Here is a 25,144-nt window from a genome sequence, read left to right on the forward strand (position 1 = left end):
GGCACAGCACCTCTCTGGCACCACTAACCAACACTAAACTAACACCACCTAACTAGGGACAGGTAAGCGCACTGGTTGCACACGGTGCTGCACTGGCTAATGCTGCTGATAGACGCTATAGATTGTGCCTGGTGCTGTATGGCACTAACTGGTGCTAGACAGCTACAACATTTGCGAGCATTCTTCAACACTAGGTATGGGAATGATTCGGAGCTTTCACCAGAACAGGCATATATCCACACACACAATAACTGATTTATACTAGTGCATGGCCGTGAGGCCATGCAAACTTTTTGTAGCTGTAACTCTCCAGGACCTTCCTAGTGATCCAATAGGAACTGCTACAGGACTTGAGCATGTGACCCCCGACCTCCAATGAGGTCAATCCGTGGGCATGCTCAGTAAAGGAAATGCAGGACATAGTCCCTGGACCATCTGCTCCCACTGATCAGTGCTGGCTACAAGGGCTGAGCCTGGAAAGGCAGCAGTAGCCAAGCGCACAGTATCAGCTTGAGCCAGATGCTGGGAGTCCACGTCTCTGCTGAGCAGGTTCCACTGCGGCTGGAGGAGAATCGGAGACTACAGTGGACATGGTACGAGATTACCCCTTTGCAGCGGCGGGAACTCGACACCTAACAAACAGGAAATCAAACCCGCCTTTATCACCCCCTTAGTTAGGGAAAATAATAAAATAAAAAAGTGTATTTATTTCCATTTTCCCGTTAGATTTGGGATTAGGGTTAGGTGTCGAGTTCCCACTGCTGCACAGGGGGAATCTCAAACCATGTCAGCTGCAATCTCCGATTCTCCTCCAGCCATAGTGGAACCTGCTCAGCAGAGACGTCGGTCCCAGCATCTGGCTCAAGCTGATACTCTGCGAATGGATACTGCTGCTTTTCCAGGCTCTGCCTTTGTAGCCAGCACTGATCAGCAGCAAGCAGGCCTTTCTGGGACTAAGTCCTGCTTTTCCAATTCTGAGCATGCTCACAGGACGACCTCCCATTGGAGGTCGGCGTCACATGCTCAGGTCCTGTTGCTGCTCCTATTGGACCAACAGGAAGGACCTGGAGCGCTACTGCTATAAAAGGTTTGCATGGCCGCTCGGCCATGCGCTAGTGTAAACTTATTTACTTGTGTGTGTAGATGAATGCTTGTCGATGGATGAATGCTCCGAAACATTCCCATCACTAGTGTTGTTGCCTGCTCATGAATGATGGAAGCTACCTAGCACCAGACAGTGCTACTCTGCACATCCAGCATACAAATAAGCATATCTCAGCAGCGACTGTAAGTGCGGTGCCATTCACTTTCCAGGCCCTGGTTAGCGTGGTTAGTGGCATCCGCCAGTGCGGCGTTGTATGCACTCTTGTGCGATAAATTATCATCATTAGTTTAGTTTTACCCTTGACACCACAGTAACGGTGTCAAGCGTAAGAGGTCCAAAGGAACTCTTTCCCCATGTCTTGGGACAGAGTTCTGTGACCCTTTACTTGTGCTCTGTGTGCGGTTTCGTGGCCCAGTGACGGAACAAGGTTTGCTTCCTTCATACCGGGTGAAGCTAACCCTTGTGTGTATTCTCATTAAACCCCCATCTAGTCTGCCATTACCGAGCAGCAGGTGTCCTTTCTGCACGGTGGACCCCGGACTGCGAACACACCTCATATCCTCTCTAAATACTATTTGGTGTGTTCCGCCAGTCCTAACAGTGTGATGGGCTTAGGGGTGTTTTGGGCTTATGGTTGCGGTTAGGTTTGGGATTAGGGTTAGGGGTGTGGATAAGGTTATGGTTACGGTTGGGATTAGAGTTAGGGGTGTTAGAATTGGCAGGTTTCCACTGTTTAGGCACATCAGGGGCTCTCCAAATGCGTCATGGCGTCCGATCTCAATTCCAGCCAGTTTTGCATTGAAAAGTCAAAAGGCACTCCTTCCCTTCCGAGCTCTGCCATGCACCCAAACAGTGGTTTACCCCCACATATAGGGTATCAGCGTACTCAGAAAAAATTGCACAACAACTTTTGGGGTCCAATTTCTCTTGTTACCCTTGGGAAAATAAAATAAAAAATTGGATCTGAAGTATTTATGTTCTGGTGCTGTAAAAATGAGAAATCGCTGGTCAACTTTTAACCCTTTTAACTTCCTTTAAAAAAAGTTTGGTTCTGATATAAAGTAGACATGTGGAAAATGTTACTTATTAAGTATTTTTTGTGACATATCTGTGTGATTTAAAGGCATGAAAATTCAAAGTTTGAAAATTGCAAAATTTTCTACATTTTCACCAAATTTCCATTTTGTTCACAAATAAATGCAGGTCATATCGAAGAAATTTTACCACTATCATGAAGTATGATATGTCTTGAGAAAACAGTGTCAGAATCACCAGGATCCATTTAAGCATTTCAGAGTTGTAACCACATAATAGGACAGTGGTCAGAATTGTAAAAATTGGCCTGGTCATTGACATGCAATATTTCCTGATGATGCTACCTGCTGGTGTTTCCCCTGGTGATTGCAAAATCACTACTCCAACTCATATCAGTACATAACAGTGTGATTCATGTACTGTTGTAAATGGATTTGGTTTCTTTTGTTGCTCAGAGAGTTAAGGACTCTTTCCATGCTGGCTGAGACCATACAGCCTGGTTGCTCTCAGCTGCAACTGCTTAGCATTTACTCCTTTCAAATATAATTGCTCTGGGCAGTTAGTCCCTGCCAATAAAAGGTTCGTCTTCCTGTGCTGAGTACTAAAGCTAAGTGGTTGAAGTGGAGTTGGTGTACTGGTGATCTGTAGTTTACTGAAGTATTTGTGTGTTTATCTCCTGCTCCCTATTCCCTGTTAGGGTACTGTCACACAGTGCAATTTTGATCGCTACGACGGTACGATTCGTGACGTTCTAGCGATATCGTTACGATATCGCAGTGTCTGACACGCAGCAGCGATCAGGGACCCTGCTGAGAATTGTACGTCGTAGCAGATCGTTTGGAACTTTCTTTCGTCGCTTGATCACCCGCTGACATCGCTGGATCGTTGTGTGTGACACCGATCCAGCGATGTGTTCGCTTGTAACCAGGGTAAACATCGGGTTACTAAGCGCAGGGCCGCGCTTAGTAACCCGATGTTTACCCTGGTTACCAGCGTAAACGTAAAAAAAACAAACAGTACATACTCACATTCCGGTGTCTGTCCTCCAGCGTCTCAGCTTCTCTGCACTGTGAGCGCCTGCCGGCCGGAAAGCGAGCACAGCGGTGACGCGGTGACGTCACAGCTCTGCTTTCCGGCTATGGTGCTTACACAGTGGAGAGAAGCAGAACGCCGGGGGACAGACACCGGAATGTGAGTATGTACTGTTTGTTTTTTTTACGTTTACGCTGGTAACCAGGGTAAACATCGGGTTACTAAGCGCGGCCCTGCGCTTAGTAACCCGATGTTTACCCTGGTTACCCGGGGACTTCGGCATCGCTCCAGCGCCGTGATTGCAAAGTGTGACCGCAGTCTACGACGCTGGAGCGATAATCATACGACTCTGCGACATCACGGATCGTGCCATCGTAGCGATCAAAATTGCACTGTGTGACAGTACCCTTAGTTTAATCCTTCCTGTCCTTATCCTCCTCCCTATTGTAGGTTTGTGCTTTTGTGTGATAGAGGTTTTTGTTAATCTTGTTTACCTCACTTTTCTGCCCCATGTCTCATGGAGTGGGGGAGGGGACAGATTAGGGTTTAACTGGAGCATAGCAAGAATCGGAGACCCAGGCTTCTCTACATTCAAGATTACCCCCGGGACAGACATAGTTAGGGTCCCAGTTCCAACGACAGTTTGAGGCCCTCTCCCTTACCAAAGACCATCACAGAGTGACAGCTTCATGGTCCTCATTTATCTTGGCTATGGACGAACATTTTCCTTTTATGTATGTCATAAAATTGAAAGTTCTCTAAGTTTTGTTATACTGTATATGATAGAAGAGATTATGTATTTAAAATAACAAACACACCTCATAACAAAATGTATATACAAATAAGTAATAAACATTGATTGCATACACTTTGCATATAAAGAGCAATTACAATTGCAAGATTTCTGCACAGCACTTATGTATTCTGGCCAAGACTTCACAATAGAAGATCATGTTCTTTTTGTCTTTGGAGAGACATGAAAAAACTATTGTGTATATAGAAAATTCATGATCAAACACTTTTACATTAGCAAAATTAACCATGCTAGATGTTTTAGCTTATTTACATGAAAAAGGATGACATCATGTCTGCAAGAATTTCACAGTGGGTTTGAACATTTCCTATTTAAAATATCCCAATACTGAGGTCATTTACACTAAAATTATCATCAGAGACAATACATTTCTGAACCCTGTGGCTATGAAAGTGCTCAGAAATTAAAAGTCTTTATTAAACAGTTCTCTGCTGAGAACAATGACTTTAAGCAGGGCTATGAGTAAAAGGAGGAGCTAAATCCTAAAGCAGCATGGGCTTTGTTTATTGAGAAATAGCTGCCTGCTAGATCTTATTACTACTGGTTGCTTGAGAAACCAGGCAGAGCAAAATAATGGTAGTTAAAGCTTAGCAGTGCCCAGGACAGTGATAATAAAATATAACACAAAATGCCATAGTTGACTGAAAGACTGGGTTCCTAAGGCACATAAGATACAAAGTGCTGCAAACAAAGATTTATTCTCCATTCATTAAGCCCTGAAATAGTTTTTGTGTGATTGGGGGATATTAAATTAAAAGAGGCAAGACATATACTTTAATACAGTACTATTAATAATGTGTTGCACAGTGTCAAACTGAGGCTATGTAGCACAATATGCCTTTTTTTGGTAGATGTAGTTATCAATATTAGGAAATTAAATTTTAACAGTGGACTTGTGTTCAATGGTGATTTGTGCCAATATAATTTACCTACTGTATTAAAACACCAGAGAATTCTCTTTAAAAGCAGCAATATATTATTGGTTGAAAATCAGGACATTTTAAAGAGCCCTTCACCCCTCTAAGTTAAAACCTTTGCAACTGTTAAAATCTTTTTATTTTATTGCATTCACTATGTGGGAAACTAAAGTTTAAATTGGGATTAGTTGATTTTTATTTCATTAAGTATTAGATATTGCTGAGATAATATATACAGACATCATATCACTCTTACTTTATGCAAATATTAATATTAACACTTCATTTTTATATTGGTATTTTTCTTGGAATTACAACATACAGTACATCTTATATACACAATAGTCGCATAACTTGTAATCAATGTCAGGTGGGTAGATGTGAGACGATTGCATGACATTACATGAAATATTGTATAATAAAGAATGGATTGTTTAACTTTTTAATACAATAATGAAAAACAAAAACCATTTTGTATAACTATGTCCAAATTATGATATCACTTGATGTGTTAATAGAAAATAGAATAGCACTTAAAAAAATAATCTATGCTTTAACTAATTTGTATATATATATATATATATATATATATATATATATATATATATATATATATATATATATATATATATATACATATATACTAATCATAATACCCTTGACCCTAGACCCCAAAGGGGAATGGGTCGCACTCCATTAATTTAGTATAACATACCAATCCTTCTACAGGATCAAGAAGTGCCATAGAAACAATTTGAATACAATAAAACAATTTCTTTATTTAAGTATACAACAAGTTAACATAACAAACATGTAATAAAATTGGTGCCTCAAACCAAAACTCCAGGAGGTTGGTGGGCAGAGTGGAGTATATTTTTTAATTCCTTAAACAATCATTGAAATTGCGGGGACATTGGAATTGAGAGTCAGACTGTTGGTCAATCACAATATTGTATGCAGGGAAAGGAAGCAAACAAACCAAAAATTCGGCCGCCACTTTGCAGTAGATGCTGAGATTGAAATTATCTCGCATCAAGCAGACACCCTTATTCCCTCTGAACAGCAAAAGTAATAACACACAGTCAGACCATCTTCATATTACCTGGACTGTAGTCCCACACTTGAATCCACTGCCACGTGTTTAGCCAAACCTCCGGACCCCTACGCACGTTTCGCTGTTGCTTCTTCCTGGGGGTGTCTAGGACTGTCCTGAGGAAGTGGTGTGATCACCACGAAACGCGTAGAAATAAAGTCTATTTTCTATTACATCTACTTGGACTTCTCTGGTACATTATCCTGACAGGCGAGCAGCGCAGTCTGATGCCCCATTCTCTTCACCTAGCAAAAGAAAAAAAAAAGAAAAAAGAATAATTTAAAAAAGAGTGGAATTACCCCCTCCCAGTTTTTGACAACCAAAGCAGACATCAGGGGGCTGGTACTCTCAGGCTGGTGAGGGGCCATGGATATTGGCCCTGCCAGCCTAAAATATACACCCCAGAAAAGGCACATCAATTAGATGCTAGGGACACGATGTATGACATAAATGTACTTCATATATCAATATTTCCTTTTTGGCAAAATTTTGAAAGCCTTTTATTAAAATTCCACTTAATTTTTTTATCTCATAGGGAACTAGACCCTGTAATCATTTAATAGCTTGCACTGTATACTGCATTGCAATATGAAGTACAAATATTCTAACATTTAATGCTGAGCTTCACAGGTTTAACAATATGGCAGTGATGGAGTCTAACCCACCAGGACAACCCATCTGAATTAGAGATCATCTAGTTTTTTAAAAATCAATATTTGCAGGTTTCAAATATTTTTTCCAAAACATTAATTTACAGTGAATAGATTGAATGCAAATCATATTATTTAAAAGCTTCGAATTGCTTGAAAAGACAAGTGTAACACTCTGAAGTTTCATTGGACTATAATAAATTCTTCCTAGCTCTTTATCCCCTTCACCCCTCAAGGCTGTTTGCATCTTCATGAACACATAAAAATGTTGTAATTTTTTCCACTGTCATTTTATGAGGTAAAAACTCTGCAATGCTTCAATGGATCCCATTGATTTCTGAGATTATTTTTTCAAGAGATATCATACTTCATGATAGTGGTAAAATTTCTTCAATATGACTCTTATTTTTTTTAATGAAAATTTGGCGCAAATGTTTCAATTTTCAAACTTTTAATTTGTATGCCCTTAAATCAGAGAATTATGTCGCACAAAATAGTTCATAAATAATAACTCCTAAATGTCTACAGTGCTGTGCAAATTAATTAGGACAAAGCTTTTTTTAAGTTAAATTGTAAGTTGGTTACCAGTCAGTGATTCAAACCAGTTTTAATATATAATAAATACATTTTGGTCAACTAGCCAGTGGAAAAAGGTAATTTTCAGAATTGGTATGTGACAGTGCAATATAACATTTTATTTTTTGGCGTTGTCCCAAATAATTTTCACAGCATTACAGTTTACATCAGCACAATTGTTGAATCATATTTTTTTTAATTGTTAGGAATTTATAAGGGTTAAAAGTTGACCAACAAAATTTTAATTTTTTTCAGGGCCCACATTACATTTGAAGTGATTATGAGGGGGTTTATATGGCAGAAAATACCCAAAAGTGACACCATTCTAAAACTGCACCCCTCAATGTGCTGAAAACCACATTCAAGAAGTTCATTAACCCTAGATGTGCTTCACATTAAATTTTGGAATGCGGAATGAAAAAATGAACATTTAGCATTTTTTCACAAACATTTTACTTAAGACACTTTTTTTATTTTTACAAGGGTAATCTGTTGTGCAATTCCTCCTGAACATGCTGATACCCCATATGTTGGGGAAAACAGCTGTTTGGACGCATAGCAGGGCTTGGAAGGGAAGGAATGCCATTTGACTTTTTGAATGCAAAATTTGCTGGAATAATTAGCGGACACCATGAAGCTTTTACTGTGCCCCTGATGTGCCTACAAAGTGGAAACAACCCACAGGTGACATAATTTTGAAAACTAGACTCTGAGGGAACTTATCTAGATGTGTGGTGAGCACCTTGAACCCCCAGGTGCTTCTCAGGAGCTGATAAAATTGAGCCATGAAAATAAAAAAATCAAATCCGTTCCACAAAAATGTTTTTTGGCCCCCAATTTTGCATTTTTAATAAAAGTAACAGGAGAAATTGCATCACCCAATTTATTGTGCAATTTCTTTTGAGTATGTGATACCCCATATGTAGGGGGAAATTACTGCTTGCGTGAATGTCAGGGCTCAAAATGGAAGGAGTGCCATTTGACTTTTTGAATGCAAAAATTGCTGGAAAAACTAGCAGACGACATATCATGTTTGGAGAGCCTGTGTTGTGCCTTAACTGTGGAAAACCCCTACAAGTGACACCATTTTGGAAACTAGACCCTTCAGGTAACTTATCTAGATGTGTGGTGAGCACCTTGAACCCACAGGTGCTTTACAGAAGTTTATAACGTTAAGCCGTGAAAATAAAAAAATCACATTTTCACACAAAAATGTTTTTTAGCCAAAACTTTGCATTTTTTAAAGGGTAATAGGATAAATTGTTTGTTGCTCATTTTCTCCTTAGTACGCTGATACAAAATATGTACAGGAAAACTTTTATTATGGCGCACACTAGTTCTTGGAAGTGAAAAAGTGCCATTTGACTTTTTAAATTTAAAAATTAGCTGGAATAATTAGCACGCAACATGTTACTTTTGAAGTGCTCCTGATGTGCCTAAACACCCCAAAAGTGAAACCATTTTTGAAACTAGACCCCTCAGGGGACTTTTTAGATGTGTAGTGAGCACCCTGAATCCTCAGGTGATTCAAAGAAGTTTATAACATTGAGCCATGAAAATAAAAAAATCAAATTTTTCCCACAGAAATGTTTTAGAATCCAATTTTGCATCTTTAATAAAGGTAACAGGAATTTCACCATACCATTTGTGGTGCAATTTCTCCTGTGTATTCCAATATCTTTTTGTGGAAGAAAAGTAATGTTTGGGTGTACAGCAGGGCTTGAAAGTGAAGGAGTGCCATTTGACATTTTGAAAGCAAAATTTGCTGGAATAATTAGCGGACACCATGTCGCCTTTGAAGAGCCCCTGATGTGCCTAAACAGTGCAAACCCCCCAAAAGTGACACCATTTTGGAAGCTAACCCTATCAATGAATTCATCTAGGAGTTCAGTGATTATATTAACAACACAGGTGTGTGTTAGGGCTAGCGGAACGCACCGAGAAAATATAGATGTTTATTAGAATTGGTGTGTTCGCAGCCCGGGGTCCACCGTGCAGGAGGAACCTGCTGCTAGTGAATGGTGGCACTATTTGGCGGTATAGACTAGCTCAGTTACTTCACAGAGTAGCCGTGAAAGGAAAGCACTGCACCCTGTTAGCCTCACAGGAGCACAAGCTTACTGCCGAACTGATAGCAGTCAGTGGTCATGCAAACACGCAATCTCCTCACCGGAGGTGCCGGTATTCTAGGGGCTTATTTCAGCCGGGTCCCTGAATACATTCACTCATAACCACACTGGCGCAAAGCACATACTTGGATTGATACTAGCGCATGGCCGTGCGGTCATGCAAACCTTTTATAGCTGCAGCAAGTACTGGACCTTCCCAGAAGGCTGCCACAGAAGTTGAGCACCTTCAGGACCTTCCTAGAGGACCAATGTGATTAGCTGCAGTATCTAAGCATGTGACCCTTGATCTCCAATGAGAGATCTTACCCTGGGCATGTTCAAAAGGGGAAAAGCAGGACTTAGTCCCAAAAACATCTGCTCGCCGCTGCCCAGCACTGGCTACAATGGCAGAAGCTGGAAAGGCAGCAGTAACCCTTTGCACAGAGTCAGACTGAGCGAGACGCTGGGACCGATGTGTCCGCTGAGCAGACTCCACTGTGGCAGGAGAAGAATGGGAGACTGCAGCAGAGATGGCTCGAGATTTCCCCTGTGCAGAGGCGGGAACTCAACCTCTAACAGTGTGTCACAGAATTTTATACCATTGGGCTGTGAATAAAAAAATAATTACATTTTTACCACCAAAATGTTATTTTAGCCCCGATTGTACAATTTTACACTGGCAAGTGGGTACACATGCATATGGAAATACAGTAATGCTTAGCCACTCTGCGAGACACTGTAGGAATGGAGCACTAACTGCATCCAGGAGTGCAGATTTTCCTAGAATAGTTTGTTGACTCCATATACAGAGCCCGTAATTGCTAGAATAGCAGAATTCCCCTTAAAGAGACACTATTTTGGAAATTATGCCCCTTTGGATATTTATCCACAAGTGTAGTGACAAATTTGACTCAGTGTATACAAAAAAAGGTTGCACTCTATCTTGCTAAAGCATGTCAATGAGAAATATATGAATTATGAATAACAATATGCCTTTTGAATATTAGGAAAAAATTAGATGCTTTGCACACAATTTGGCCAAATCATGCCTGCCCATCAACAATCATCATCGTCTCAAGTAACTGATGGGTCCTTATGAATGTGAACACCTCTCCTAGGCTGATGGCTGAATTGCTGGGTGAATGTGGACAACTCTCTCAGTGAAGCTTGCCTTTATGGGTAGGTAGGAACCTGCTGTAATTAAAATCACCACATTGTGAAGTGTGCTCGGTCAGTAAGCTAACATAGAAATAACAAAAGACTGACTGGCACATCCATAGAGTGAACTGGTTCTCTGTTACCTAGCTTGTGTGCCAAATAATGTTTTATCTGGCCAAGTTGCTTGTGGTGCATTTGCTTCCATACCACCTATTAGAGTCAGCTGCCTTTCAAAAAAAGTGGCGTGGTTTCAGCCTTGTTAGAAGGTTCCCAGCTGTTATTTCTCACAGAAAGAGGTTCTCTCTGTCTACACTTATGTGCAGGAGAATGTGGGATGCTCTCTTGACTTATCTTTGAGCACCAAAGTGCACTGTACCATAGACACCTGAAGCAGCAACTATGAGAAGGGGCAATAAATGAGTTTCACAGGCCAAATGTATGTATGTTTTGATGCACCACCATAACAAGGACAGGTGATGAAGCCTCTAGGAATGGAAGTTACAAGTCTTTTCACCACCTGTCTTCTCCACTTCTTCCTTAATAGACATGACTACATTCTCAACAACAACAGGACAGAGCCTTGAATCCATACACTGCCTTCATTATTTTCATTCATGCAAGAAAAGGCACTGGCAAGCAGTTTGACAGTTTCTCAATACATAATCAGGGATGAATATCTAGAAGTGATATGGATAAGTAGAAGGAAAGATACTCATGGTAAGACTAGTATTAGTGTTGGATGATGGTGAGGATGATGATGACCCTGACTAGGCACTATTTGTGGCCGGGCTGACAAAAAGATGAACTTGAGAAGAATTGGTAGGAGTACAATTTGGAGCTTGCTCTTATGGTGGTATGGTTGCTTTCCAAAATGAGCCTGTTATACTGCTTTATGTGCTGATCAACAGCCATAGTTCCTAGACTGCTCAAGCTTGGACATTCACATCTCATTTTCTTCTTGCAGAGCCTGCAGATTGAGAAACATTTGTCTGTCTACAACACGCAAGTGAATACTAAATCTGACATGCCCACACATGCTAGCAACCACCATATTCATAGCTTTTAAGGGATGTTGAGTTTCCCTTTAAAATATAAAACATAAAAAGTTATAGCAGCGAAAGTAGGGGACTAAACACAAAACACACCTGTGAAAGGGCATTGTATTTATGAGGTGTGCAAGAATATAAAATTGGACTATTAAAACAAGTTTACAAACTTAGAATTTTTGTAACACGTACACTTTTTGAAGTGGATATTTGGATTTAAATGTTAAAATTTTTAGGTTTTCTCCCGTCTCTTGAAAAAAAAAAACATAAAAGAACAAACCTTTATAAAAAGGACTGCAGAAAGATTTTGCTTACGACTCTTCAGTTTCATAAGCCTGGAATCACACTGTCTCAGATAGGCTAGCCTTGGTTTCAGTGTTTCAGTATATTTCCTTGGGATAGGTCACTAATATCTGATAGGTGGGGTACAACACCCAGCAACTTCATTTATGATCTGTTTTCTGTGTTGGTGTGGCTGAATCTGCTCCGTTCCGGAGCTGCATAGCATGGCTCTGTTGATGGAATAGTGGTCGTGGCAGGGTTCTGAACATCCACCCCTATTGATTTGAATAGGGTGCAGATATGCAGTACCCAGCCGCTGCCACTAATTAGTTGACAGAGCTGTGCAGCTCTGCAACTGAGCAGTTCTTGCCTTTACCAAAAAATGGAACAGCAGATAGGCAGGGGTGCCAAGAGGCAATCAATGTTAAAGTCCCCAATAACCCCTTTAAAGCTATTTTGAAAGCAAATGGTTGTCAGATCATGTAACTGCTTATATCTGCTGGTGGACACATGCGGATGAACTCAAGAGATGAATTAGTTCAAGATGCAATGTTTATTAAATGTCTACAAGGTCAACACAATTCAAAGTTATCCAACTTCTTCCTCAGGACATAGCCATACTGAAAAATCATCCTCAGGATGATCCTTCATCTCTTAATTTTGTCCGCGTGTATCCACAAGCAGCGCAAGGAAAACCATTCCAAATCCATACAGCATTTCTCTGGTCGTATGAGCAGTGGCCTGCAGCAGCTGGTACATGCGTAATGTTTGTTTCAATTGCAACAGCACCAAGTGAGCGTGCATTCTTTTTAATGGTTAAAACACCATTTGTGTTCTCTGTGTCAAAGTCCTTCTCAGATCAAATATTTATTTGATTTAGATTTCTCTTGCATTTTATTAATTGAGAAAAATAAACTATTAACACTTCTATTTTTGAAAGAATTCTGGGCTGCAACAATTTTTTTCAAACCTGCCTAAAACGTTTACATATTAATGTATATATATTTTGAGTATGCTTATACAGCACCAAGTTATTCCAGAGGACTTTATAGATATTTTCATCACTTATTGTCATCAATAAGGCTCAAAATCAAAATTCCTTATCAGTATGTCTTTGGAAAGTAGTGGGACATCAGAGTACCAAGGAAAAACCCATACAACTATGCACAGAACATATAAACGCGATTTTGATGCCATCTGATTTGAACCCAGAAGCAGAGTGATACAAGCCAGTGGTGCTATATATCTACCTGTTCAAATGAATATTTATAAAACGGAGAAAACATCCGCAAATGTTCACTTGAAACTTGTTACAGTATGTAACAATTGTACAATTTGTCCTGGTTCATCTAATAACAGTTTCCTAATCTTATAGAACAAACTAAGAAAAAATATTTGCATTAATGACATGATTAGCATGATTGTTTTATTTCACTAATTTTGGGGTATTTATTCACATTCAGAATTTTAACAAAGAGCCTTTCAGAATGGGGAAAGATTGAAGATTAATCATGTGAACGACAACAAGTTGTGACTCTAACTGTATAGTTTATGTAATGACAAATGTTTAAATTTGACAGCTCTGCCTTTGGGCTAGGGTGGAAACTTTCAGTAGATGAAACTAAATCATACTTGTTAAATCAGTGCTTAAATCACACCGCCTAAGGCAAATTCATCTGAATGTTTCATTTGTATTTCAATATTTTTCACCAGTTTCAAAATGATAATTTAATGGTATGGAAAGTTGCCATTTCATATAAAGATATTCAGATTTATCTTTTGACACTCCTGCAGTAAATTGTAGTATTTAAAAATGAAGATTTTTTTTATTTATACAGAGCTATGGAAATGTATCTTTTGTTATAGTAATATGATCATTTACATCATCATAAGATAAGAATGAAGGAATGGAGTGACAAAAAAGTAAATATGGTGAATCATGCACTAAGGCTTAAGTCAGTTGCATGAATACAATGCATCTATTTGTTGATGTCGATAAAAATGTCAGCTCCAGCAGCATGTGCAATCTTGAACAGTTCTAGGTGAACAGTATTTATTTGACTTCATTAGGTAGATCAGTTTTCATGAGTTTTTTGTTAATGAAAGAGACTAATGAGGTGTCTGGAGTTCTGGATTTCATAGCTTAAAGACATTTTCATTTTCCATTGCTGAAACAGGAAAGGTTTTGTTTGTGTATGTAGGCTTGACAGACTGGAAACTAATACTTCAAATATGTACATAACAAAAATCATCATTTGCTCAAAAGATGAACATGATGGTGACATATTGTAACTCAATTCAGTAAGTAAATATGTGGTTGAACTACAAATAAGTGAATAAATTTTAGTGATATTTAATTCCAGAAGAAATTATATGTGTTGTAGCGGCGCTAATGCATGTGCATAAAGTCAGCTGCAAGTATGATCCCAAACCACATCGGGAGAGTGAGGCTACAAGAAAATAAGTAATATAATACCCGCGCTTAAATATATGCACTTGTAAGATACCAATACATGCAACACTTATTCCAAAAAATTACCTTTTTTGAGGGTGTGCAGTGAACTGTCTGATGCCGTATGTTGAGAGGGGCAATCTCAGGGGAATGTGTGTGGGTTCAACTAAGGTAGAAAAACAAAGTATTTAGTATACACGCTTAATTGGCAGAAGTTGCGGCAATGATGAACCCTGATGAAGGAATCCGTTGCAATTCCGAAACGCGTTGGTTATTGGCTCCTCTCGCACTCCGTACTGTATACAGGGGTATCACGTGACCAGGGAAGTCACGTGACCCGAACGTCTCGCAGGTCCTGCAAGCTGCTGCTTAGTACAGCAAAGCACCACGAGCGCCTGTCACCGGCCGGGGCAGCGCGCTCAGAAACGCTCCTACAAATCGATCACCCAGGACTAAGGAGATAAGTACCACTCTATTACTTTATAGTAAAAGGACACTCTCTCTCGGAACAACGAGTACCGTAATCCAGAGGTACCTTTTCTTTTATTGATTATAATAAGTCCTGCCGCTTTTTTAGTACCAATCTAGGAGTTAAACCCTCCACTAAGACTTCACTCTACTGTGTATCTGCAAGTTGCAGTAACATCAATATTTTTATTAAGATATACTCACTCTAGTACCCCTAATTGCCGCAACTTCTGCCAATTAAGCGTGTATACTAAATACTTTGTTTTTCTACCTTAGTTGAACCCACACACATTCCCCTGAGATTGCCCCTCTCAACATACGGCATCAGACAGTTCACTGCACACCCTCAAAAAAGGATATTTAATTCCACTTGAACTTTTCAAGAATCCACATTCGCCAAAGTGATATATTTTGTAATGTCTCTGTGCAGATTCAGCAAAATGGTGGCCACAAGCTGTCATTTATCTGAACCATAATGCTCCATGAAATGGTTAAAAAACATATAATACTAACGGTATCTCAACACTCACCTCTGTTGCTCCTCCATTACTCACTGCCAGCTATCCAGACCTCACTGCATCTTCTAATTCTGTGCCAAACGTCTGGGTGACATAGAACCCAAGAAGATTCTGAGCAGGCGCGCAGGAGATCACTAGCATATAGACATCACGCTGTGTGCTGTTGACCTCCCATACACCTGTGCACAGCCCTCCCAGGGTGACATATCACCCAAATATCTGGTGCATCGCAAGAGGACCAAAGATTCCAATTTGATCAGAAGATGCAGCTAGGACAAGAGAGGTAGCAGTGAGTAGACGGAAGGGCCAGAAAGGTGAGCTGAGGGTGAGTTTAACAATTTTTCTTTATTTTTTTTATATTTTATGCTTATTGAAAAGAACCCAGGGCATAATTAGGAACAATAAATTGATTTCTGCAGATCAAATTTCCCAGGAAATAACCCACACTCCTGACAAAGAAGAAGCAAACTGTGCGTTGGGGTGGCCGGACTTCATGCTTACAGGTGATCTTTTCATGTAAGTATTTAGCATTGCCTAATTGCCAGAGAAGGGGAAAATTATATTCTATTTAAAGTGAAAAGAGTATTAGGCTTTGTCCTTATTTCCTGTAATGTGAAATGATACCATTTTGTAAATAGTTTTTGCAGTCCCTGTTCTTGTTTTGCAGCCTCCTTGTTAATTCCTGTTGTATCACATAATAATTTTATCTATGTTAAAATACAAAATATTTTTATTGGGCATTGTTTACTCTTTGTGCTTTTCTGCTCTTTTTTGTCTGCTAGCTTAGTAAGGTGAAACATTTGAAATGCTTTACAACCTTTATTTATTATTTATGTAGCACCATTGATTCCATAGTGATATACATAAGAAAGGATTACCGTATATACTCGAGTATAAGCCGAGATTTTCAGCCCAAATTTTTGGGCTGAAAGTGCCCCCTCGGCTTATACTCGAGTCATGATCGGTGGTGGGGTCGGCGGGTGAGCACTGTCATATACTTACCTAGTCCCGGCGATCCTGGCGCTCCCCCTGCCTGTTACACGGTCTCCGGGTGCTGCAGCCTCTTCCCCTGAGCGGTCACGTGGGACCGCTCATTAGAGAAATGAATAGGCTGCTCCACCTCCCATAGGGGCGGAGCCGCATAATTCATTTCTCTAATCAGCGGTGCCGGTGACCGCTGACAGAGGAAGAGGCTGCGGCACCGAAGACCAGCTGTCCGGGGGAAGGAGCGGGACGCCGGGAGCAGGTAAGTATCGCATATTCACCTATCCTGGTTCCACACGCCGGGCGTCGCGCCATCTTCCCGGCGTCTCTCTCTCCGCTCTGACTGACTGTTCAGGCAGAGGGCGCGATGACGCATATAGTGTGCGCGCCGCCCTCTGCCTGATCAGTCAGTGCAGGGAGACGCCGGGAAGATGGCGCCGAGGAGCTGCAAGACAGGTGAGTATGTGTTTTATTTTTTTTTATTGCAGCAGCAGCTATGGGGCAATAATGGACGGTGCAGAGCACTATATGGCACAGCTATGGGGCAGAGCACTATATGGCACAGCTATGGGGCAGAGCACTATATGGCACAGCTATGGGGCAGAGCACTATATGGCACAGCTATGGGGCAGAGCACTATATGGCACAGCTATGGGGCAGAGCACTATATGGCACAGCTATGGGGCAGAGCACTATATGGCACAGCTATGGGGCAGAGCACTATATGGCACAGCTATGGGGCAGAGCACTATATGGCACAGCTATGGGGCAGAGCACTATATGGCACAGCTATGGGGCAGAGCACTATATGGCACAGCTATGGGGCAGAGCACTATATGGCACAGCTATGGGGCAGAGCACTATATGGCACAGCTATGGGGCAGAGCACTATATGGCACAGCTATGGGGCAGAGCACTATATGGCACAGCTATGGGGCAGAGCACTATATGGCACAGCTATGGGGCAGAGCACTATATGGCACAGCTATGGGGCAGAGCACTATATGGCACAGCTATGGGGCAATGGTGCAGAGCATTATATATATGGCACAGCTATGGGGCAACGGTGCAGAGCACTATATGGCACAGCTATGGGGCAACGGTGCAGAGCATTGTATATATGGCACAGCTTTATGTGGAGCATCTATGGGGCCATAATGAACGGTGCAGAGCATTATATGTGGCACAGCTTTATGTGGAGCATCTATGGGGCCATAATGAACGGTATGGAGTATCTATTTTTAATTTTGAAATTCACCGGTACCTGCTGCATTTTTCCCCCTAGGCTTATACTCGAGTCAATAAGTTTTCCCAGTTTTTTGTGGCAAAATTAGGGGGGTCGGCTTATACTCGGGTCGGCTTATACTCGAGTATATACGGTACATCCAAAATACAAATATCTCTTACAGTAGAAAGACTAACAATTGTAGACTGTTACAGATCAAAGAGGACCCTGCCCTTATAGACTTACATTCTACAGGATGATGGGGAAGGGGACAGTAGGCTGGGAGTTGCAGTAGCTCCAATGGTGTTGAGGTGGCAGCATGGTCATTGCAGGTTGTAAGCTTTCTTGATGAGATGGGTTTTCAGGTTCCATCTGAAGGATCCAAATGTGTGGATAGTCAGATGGGTTGCCGCCCAGAATTCCAAGAAGTCTTGGAGGCAATTGAGTGAGGAACGAATAAGTATGAAGGAAAGAAGTAGGTCTTGGGAGGATATTATGCAAGGAAAGATATAGGGAAGGTAATTCAGAGATATACAGAGGAGAAAGGTTATGTATGGCTTTTTAGGTCAGTATTAGTAGTTTTACCTAGATACCCTGGGAAATTTGGAGTCAGTGAAAGGATTTGCAAAGGGGGGAAGCAGGAGAGTAATGAATAGAGAGATTAATTAGTTGGGCAGCAGAGTTAAGGATGGACTGGAGAGGTGGCAGAGTGTTAAAAGGTATGCCACAGAGGAGTATGTTGCAGTAATCGAGGCGGGAGATGATTAGGGCATGTACAAGCATTTTAGTAGATTGAGGAAAGGAAGGATTCTTGAGCTGGAGGCAACAGGAGGTGGTGCGAGCTTGGATGTGCGGTTAGAAGGAGAGGGCAAAGTTAAGGTTTATTCCGAGGCAGCAGATGTTAAGTGTCGAGTTCCTACCTCAGCACAGGGAGAATCTCAGGCCATTTCTGCTGTGGTCTCCCATTCTTCTCCAGCCACAGTGGAGTCTGCTCAGCAGAGATGTCGGTCCCAGCATCTAGCTCAGGCTGATACTGGACAACTGGTTACTACTGTCCTTCCAGGCTCTGTCCTTGTAGCCAGCAAAGTTCAGCAGCGAGCAGGTTTTTCTGGGACTAAGTCCTGCTTTTCCCATACTGAGCATGCCCACGGGATGACCTCCCATTGGAGATCGGGAGTCACATGCTTAGGTCCTGTTGCGGCTCCTATTGGTCCATCTGGAAGGTCTTGTACCACTTCTGCTATAAAAAGTTCTCATGGCCGCTCGACCATGCGCTAGTGTACATTTGAAAACGTGTGTGTTGATGAGTGCAAGTTGTTCTTTAAAAATCCCCTCTCTTGTGTATGACTGCTATCTAGCGACGGGCTGAGCTATCAGCATTAAACACACAAAACAGCGTCTAATTGCTGTGACCACCAGTGCGGTGCCGTGCGCTATTAGAGCGCTTTCCTATCCCAAGTCTGGGTGGTTAGTGGTGTCCACCAGAGCGGCACAGCACGCACTCTTGTGCATTTACGTTATATTTTCAGTTTCTCTGACACCCCAGTTGTGGTGTAGAGCGCAAGTGGTCTGAACGTACTCTAATCCTGTGTCTTGGGATATAGTCCTGAGACTCCTTGCTTGCGCTCTTGGTGCGGTACCGCGGCCCTGTGACGCAACAGGGTTTGCTTCCTTCACACTGGGTGAAGTTAACCCGTGTGGGTATCCACATTGTACCGCCATATAGTCCGTCATTACTCAGCAGCAGGTTCCATTTCTGCACGGTGGACCCCGGGCTGCAAATGCACCTATACCATTTCTCTTATAATTTGGTGTCTTCCGCCAGCCCTAACAGTGGATTTGTGTTAGGGTACTGTCACACAGTGGCACTTTGGTCGCTACAATGGCATGATCCGTGACGTTCCAGCAATATAGTTATGATATCGCTGTGTCTGACACGCTACTGCGATCAGGGACCCCGCTGAGAATCGTACGTCGTAGCAGATCGTTTGAAACTTTATTTCGTCGTCAAGTGTCCCGCTGTGGCGGCATGATCGCAGCGTGTAACAAAGGTGTGCACGATATTCCCAAAGTCCCGTATGACTTCTACATCGCAACTACGTCATGAAATTGTCACTCCAGCGCCGTGCATTGCCAAGTGTGACCGCAGTCTACGACGCTGGAGCGATAATCAAGCGACGCTGCAACGTCACGGATCGTGCCGTCGGAGCGATCAAAGTGCCACTGTGTGACAGTACCCTTACAGAGGGAAGTGTGATGTAATTTGTGTTGATAGATAGATCAGGTCGGGAAGATATGCAAGATGAAGGAAAGCTGATTAGTTTAGATTTGTCCACATTGAGCTTGAGGAAGTGAGAGGAGAAGAAAGAGGATATGGCTGATAGACACTCTGGGATTCTGGACAGCAGAAAGGTGACATCTGTGCCAGAAAGGTAGATCTGAGTGTCATCAGAGTATAGATGGCACTGAAAGCCATAGGACTTTATGAGTTGTCTAAGGCCACGGGTATATATGGAAAAAGAGTAAGAGTCCTAAGACAGAGCCTTGAGGAACACTAAGGGTATGTGCACACGTCAGGATTTCTTGCAGAAATTTCCTGAAGAAAACCGGAAATTTTCTGCAAGAAATCCGCATTTTTTTTTTGCATTTTTTTCCGTTTTTTTCGCGTTTTTTTTGGCATTTTGCAAGCGAAATTAGCTTGCAGAATGCTAAAGTTTTCCAAGCGATCTGCAGCATCACTTGGAAAACTGACTGACAGGTTGGTCACACTTGTCAAACATAGTGTTTGACAAGTGTGACCAACTTTTTACTATAGATGCTGCCTATGCAGAATGTTTAAAAATAATAAAATTAAAAAAAATGGTTATACTCACCTGCAGACAGCCGATCTCCTCAGCGGCGTCCGTTCCTATAGATGATGTGTGTGTGCAGGACCTTCGATGACGTCGCGGTCATGTGAGCGGTCACATGAGCGGTCACGCAACCAATTACAAGACCGCGACGTCATCGCAGGTCCTTCACACACACCATCTATAGGAACAGAAGAGGCAGCATGCACTGCTGAGGCGGGAAGACTCCGGGGGCCATCGAAGGTGAGTATTTTTTATTTTAATTCTTTTTTTTTTACAAATTATATGGTGCCCAGTCCGTGGAGGAGAGTCTCCTCTCCTCCACCCTGGGTACCAACCGCACATAATCTGCTTACTTCCCGCATGGTGGACATAGCCACATGCGGAAAGTAAGCAGATCAATGCATTCCTAGGTGTGCGGAATCCCCATAATTCCACAAATTTAATGAACTTGTTGCTTTTTTTTCCGCAATGCGATTTTTTCGCGGAAAAAAAATGCAACATTTGCACAAGAAATGCGGAATACACTGTAAATAATAGGAGGCATATATAAGCGTTTTTTTCACGTTTTTATCACGTTTTTATAGTGAAAAAAACGCGAAAAATACTGAACGTGTGCACATGGCCTAACAGAGAGAGGGCGAGATGAGGAGATAGTGTGGGAGTAAGAGAAGCTAAATGTAGGTAAGGTATGAGGAGATCCAGGATAAGGCAAGTTCTTTAACTCCAAAGGAAGAGAGGATCTATAGTAGGAGGCAGTGGTCCACTGTGTCGAAAGTAGAAGACAAGTCTAGAATGAGGAATATGGAAAACTGTCTGTTAGCTTTGGTTGTAAGTCATTAGCAATTTTGGTCAGGACAGTTTCAATGGAATGGTGGAGATGAAGCCAGATTGTAGGTTGTCAAAGAGTGAGTTAGTTGAAAAGTGAGAGGATATGTTGCTCAAGGAGTTTGGAAGTGAATGGGAGTAGCAATATGGGCTAATAGCAGGACATAATTGTTGAATCGAGGGATGGCTTTTTGAGGATAGATGTGATTGTGGCATGCTTGAAAGCAGAGGGGAAGGTACCAGGAGGTAGTGATAGGTTGAAGAGATGGGTTAGGAATGAAGTAAGTGTGAGGGCGAGATTGGGGAGGATATGTGATGAGATTGGGTCAAATGCACAAGTGGTGAGGTGGGATTTGGAGAGGAGATGATTAAGCTCACCTTCAGTGATGTTGGAGAGGGAGGTTATGGGGTATAGGCATTGGTCTAGAATACAACTAAGTTGTGGTGGTCGAACAATAAAGAATTGCCTTGTTTGGTCTATCTTATTTTTTAAGTGCCTGGTATAGTCCTAAGTAGAGATTAGGTAAGCCGGAGGGGGCAGTGCTGGGAAGAGGAAGGAGTTAAAAGCGTTAAATAACTGTTTGGGGTTGAAGGATAAGGAAGATACGAGGGATGTAAAGTAGGCCTGTTTAACAGAGATAAGGGCTGTTTTGAATGTGAGTGTTGCTTGTTTGAATGTGGCGAAGTCATCTTGTGAATGTGTTTTCTTCCAATGCCACTCTGTAACCCTGGATATTTGCCGAAGCCTTTTAGTGATAGTATTGTGCCAGGTTTGGCTATTGATTCGTCACACTCTGCTATGCATGAGAGCGGCATGTAAGATAGTACTGTCTCATGACTAGATATGGATCTGCCAAAATTCATCTTTACCTGTTCATGTGGTTTTACTGAGAAATTTGATATGGAGAAAAGACATCCAGACACTAGAGGAAAACAAAAGTAAGATGTAAAAAAATACTTGTTCTCACCTCACTTCTCACCTCTAGTCACTCCCAGTACTCCCTGCCCATCATCTGGTAATCTGCATATCTATCTAATTGTAAGTCCTGCCCAGTGTGCACTGTAGGCAGAGGCTTCTGGCAGCGAATGGGCCCTGGAGTTAACTGCACATAAACAGTGACCTCCAGGGAATACGTCCAGAAATCATGGACCAAAATTTACTCTGGGCAGGGATTGTAATGAACCCCAGGCTTTCCTCTTGATGGAAAGCCAGAGCCTAAAGTATTCATCAGGCCAGAAGTGTGGTGCAACAGAGGAACACACAGTGATAGGGAGTAGTGAGGGTTTACAGAGATGAGAAGTGAGGTGAGTGTTTCTAACCCCTTCATGACCCATGACGTATAGGTATGTCAAAGGTCATGTCCCGGCATTTTATGCAGGCTCCGTCGCTGAGCCCGCATCTTTTCTGGCACATGACAGAAAAATGGTCAATGGGTTGGCATGACAACTGGGGGTCTGCAGAAAACCCCTTGTTTGTCATTGCAGATCTCCTATGAACACCGACCTGTGTCTGTCGTTAATAGATGATGATTTTTGCTACACATAGCAGGGCTAAAAGTCTCTCAAAAGGACTATTGAAGCAAGTAAAAAGTAAAAATGGCCAATCTATCAAAATATAAAAACAAAGAATCCAATCAGTAAACAGCATGACAAGAAAATAAATCAAAATGCCAGAATTACATTTTTTGGTCTTGGCAATATTGCTATAAAATGTAATAACAGGCAATAAAACATAATATCTAACCCAAAATGGTATCAATAAAAATATCAGCTCAGCGCACAAAAAATATACCCTCGCCCTGCCCCAGAACCCGAAAAATGGATATTCTATGGGTCTCTCAAAATGGCACCACTTTTTTCTTAATAATAAAAAACCTATACATATCTGGTATCTGTAAACTTGCAATGATCTGGAGAAACATAATTACAGGTCAGTTTTAGCAGTAAGTGAACAAGGCAAAAATGGAATTCCACTTTTTTTTATCATTTACTCAAATTTTCATCATTTTCCAGTACAGTATTTGGTAAAATCAATGGTGATGTTCAAATGTACAAGTCGTCCCACACAAAACAAGTAGTGATGAGAGAGCATGCTCTTCGCTGCTCGTTACTTACTCGAACATCAGGGTGCATGAGATACTCGTTACTCAGCGAGTATTTTTGAATGCTTGCATGCAAGCTCAAGTCCCCTCCCTGCATTACTTTAACAGGCAATAAACATGTGAGGATTGCCTGACATCACTGTAATGCTGTAGCCATGTTGGTAGCTGCATTACTATGATTGGCTGGCTGCATAGTGTCAAATGGTCTATGTAAGATCCGAGACTCCATGCTCGGCACAGTGTACCAACAGAAAAGAGCAGAGCAGGGAGAGGTGCTGCTGAACTAGGAACAGAGTTTTAGCTGCGTATAGGCAGGGATTAGATACCATTAATAATTCTTTCAAATACAGCAACAGCCCTTATTAGGGCTAATTGTAATCAATATTAATGCTGCTGTTAGCAGCACTTGGGAAGAGATTGCACATTCTTTCTGCTGCAACTCATACCAAAAGCTATTCTCAGAGCTAATAATATTCTTTTTGCTCTTAGTCCTGCAAATTGTTCTGAGCAGGGAAATATTATACACCATTTATACTGCGCCAGTTGTGCATCATAATCATACAGCCAGACTTGGTTGGTTGCAATAGCATCACTATATTGCTACTGCAGTGTAACAAGTCCATCTGAGGTGAGCACAATTTCCTGCACTACCAACCCTGCAACATTTTTTCACCATAGAAATATTATACGCCATTTATACTACACCAGTTGTGCATTAAACGCATATTGCCAAACTTGGCTGGTTAACAATAGCATTGCTATATTGCTATTGCAGTGTAAAAAGTCCATGTAAGGTGGTCAAATTTTCCTGCAATACTAATCCTGCAAAGCTTTTTCAGCAGTGAAATACTACACACCACTTTACTGCACCAGTTGTGTGTCATAAGTAGAGATGAACGGACACCTGGATGTTCAGGCCTGGCGGATTCGGCCGGACAGTTACAAAAAAAGTTTGTGTTCAGGTATAAGAAGAGTTCCCGGACCCAAACCTGATTCCGGACCCCATTCACTTGAATGGTGGTCCCGAACATCCAGGGTTTGCCATGCTATCATGTGCATGACAGCACGACAGAAATTGCTTCTGACCAGCGGTAAAATCATCACCGCCGGTCAGACAGCTGAGGTTCCCATGCTGTAAGCAGACAGTGTGAGTGCGCTTCTGTGATTGGAGGTGTAAAGTTTACCTCTGGTCACTGATGTCAGCTGATGGGACTACTGCTCCCATCAGCCGATGCCTGCTGTCTCTAATAACAATGAGAAGAGGAGTGGCTGATGGGAGTATTCATCAGCCATCTGCAGCACTGTAAATAAATATTAAAAATAAAAAAGTGGGGTGGGTTCTCCCATATTTTTAACCCCTTCCCGACCTTTGACGCATACGCTGCGTCATGAAAGTCGGTTCCAATCCGACCTGTGACGCAGCGTATGCGTCATGGAGGGATCGCGCTCCTGCAGATCGGGTGAAAGGGTTAACTCCAATTTCACCCAATCTCCAGGTTTAGGGGGAGTGGTGCTTCAGCCCAGGGGGGTGGCTTCACCCCCTCGTGGCTACGATCGCTCTGATTGGCTGTTGAAAGTGAAACTGCCAATCAGAGCGATTTGTAATATTTCACCCAATAAAACGGTGAAATATTACAATCCAGCCATGGCCGATGCTGCAATATCATCGGCCATGGCTGGAAAACCTAATCTGTCCCCCCCCACACCCACCGATCTCCTCCCCCGTCCTCCGTTATGTGGTCCACCCCCCTAAGTCGTCCTGTCCGCTCCTCCATCCTCCTGTCCGCTCCCCCCGTGCTCCGGTCCCCCCTCCCTGTGCTCCGGTCCCCCCCGTGATCCGATCACCCCCCTTTCATACTTACCGGGCCTCCCAGTGTCTGTCCGGCTTCTCCATGGGCGCCG

The 25,144-nt window shown here is 42.1% G+C and overlaps 1 long non-coding RNA gene across 1 annotated transcript in view; it reads right to left on the reverse strand.

Moving 5' to 3' along the window:
* Positions 1 to 6,108: 6,108 nt before the first annotated feature.
* The window catches only part of LOC143818365 (uncharacterized), a 118,184-nt gene continuing 99,148 nt past the window's right edge, over positions 6,109 to 25,144 (reverse strand). The window contains exon 2 of the long non-coding RNA XR_013224488.1: positions 6,109 to 6,241. This is a non-coding gene — a long non-coding RNA (uncharacterized LOC143818365). The remainder of the gene's footprint in view (positions 6,242 to 25,144) is intronic.

The sequence above is a fragment of the Ranitomeya variabilis genome, chromosome 3 (genome assembly GCF_051348905.1).
Source record: "Ranitomeya variabilis isolate aRanVar5 chromosome 3, aRanVar5.hap1, whole genome shotgun sequence".
Lineage (NCBI taxonomy): Eukaryota > Metazoa > Chordata > Amphibia > Anura > Dendrobatidae > Ranitomeya > Ranitomeya variabilis.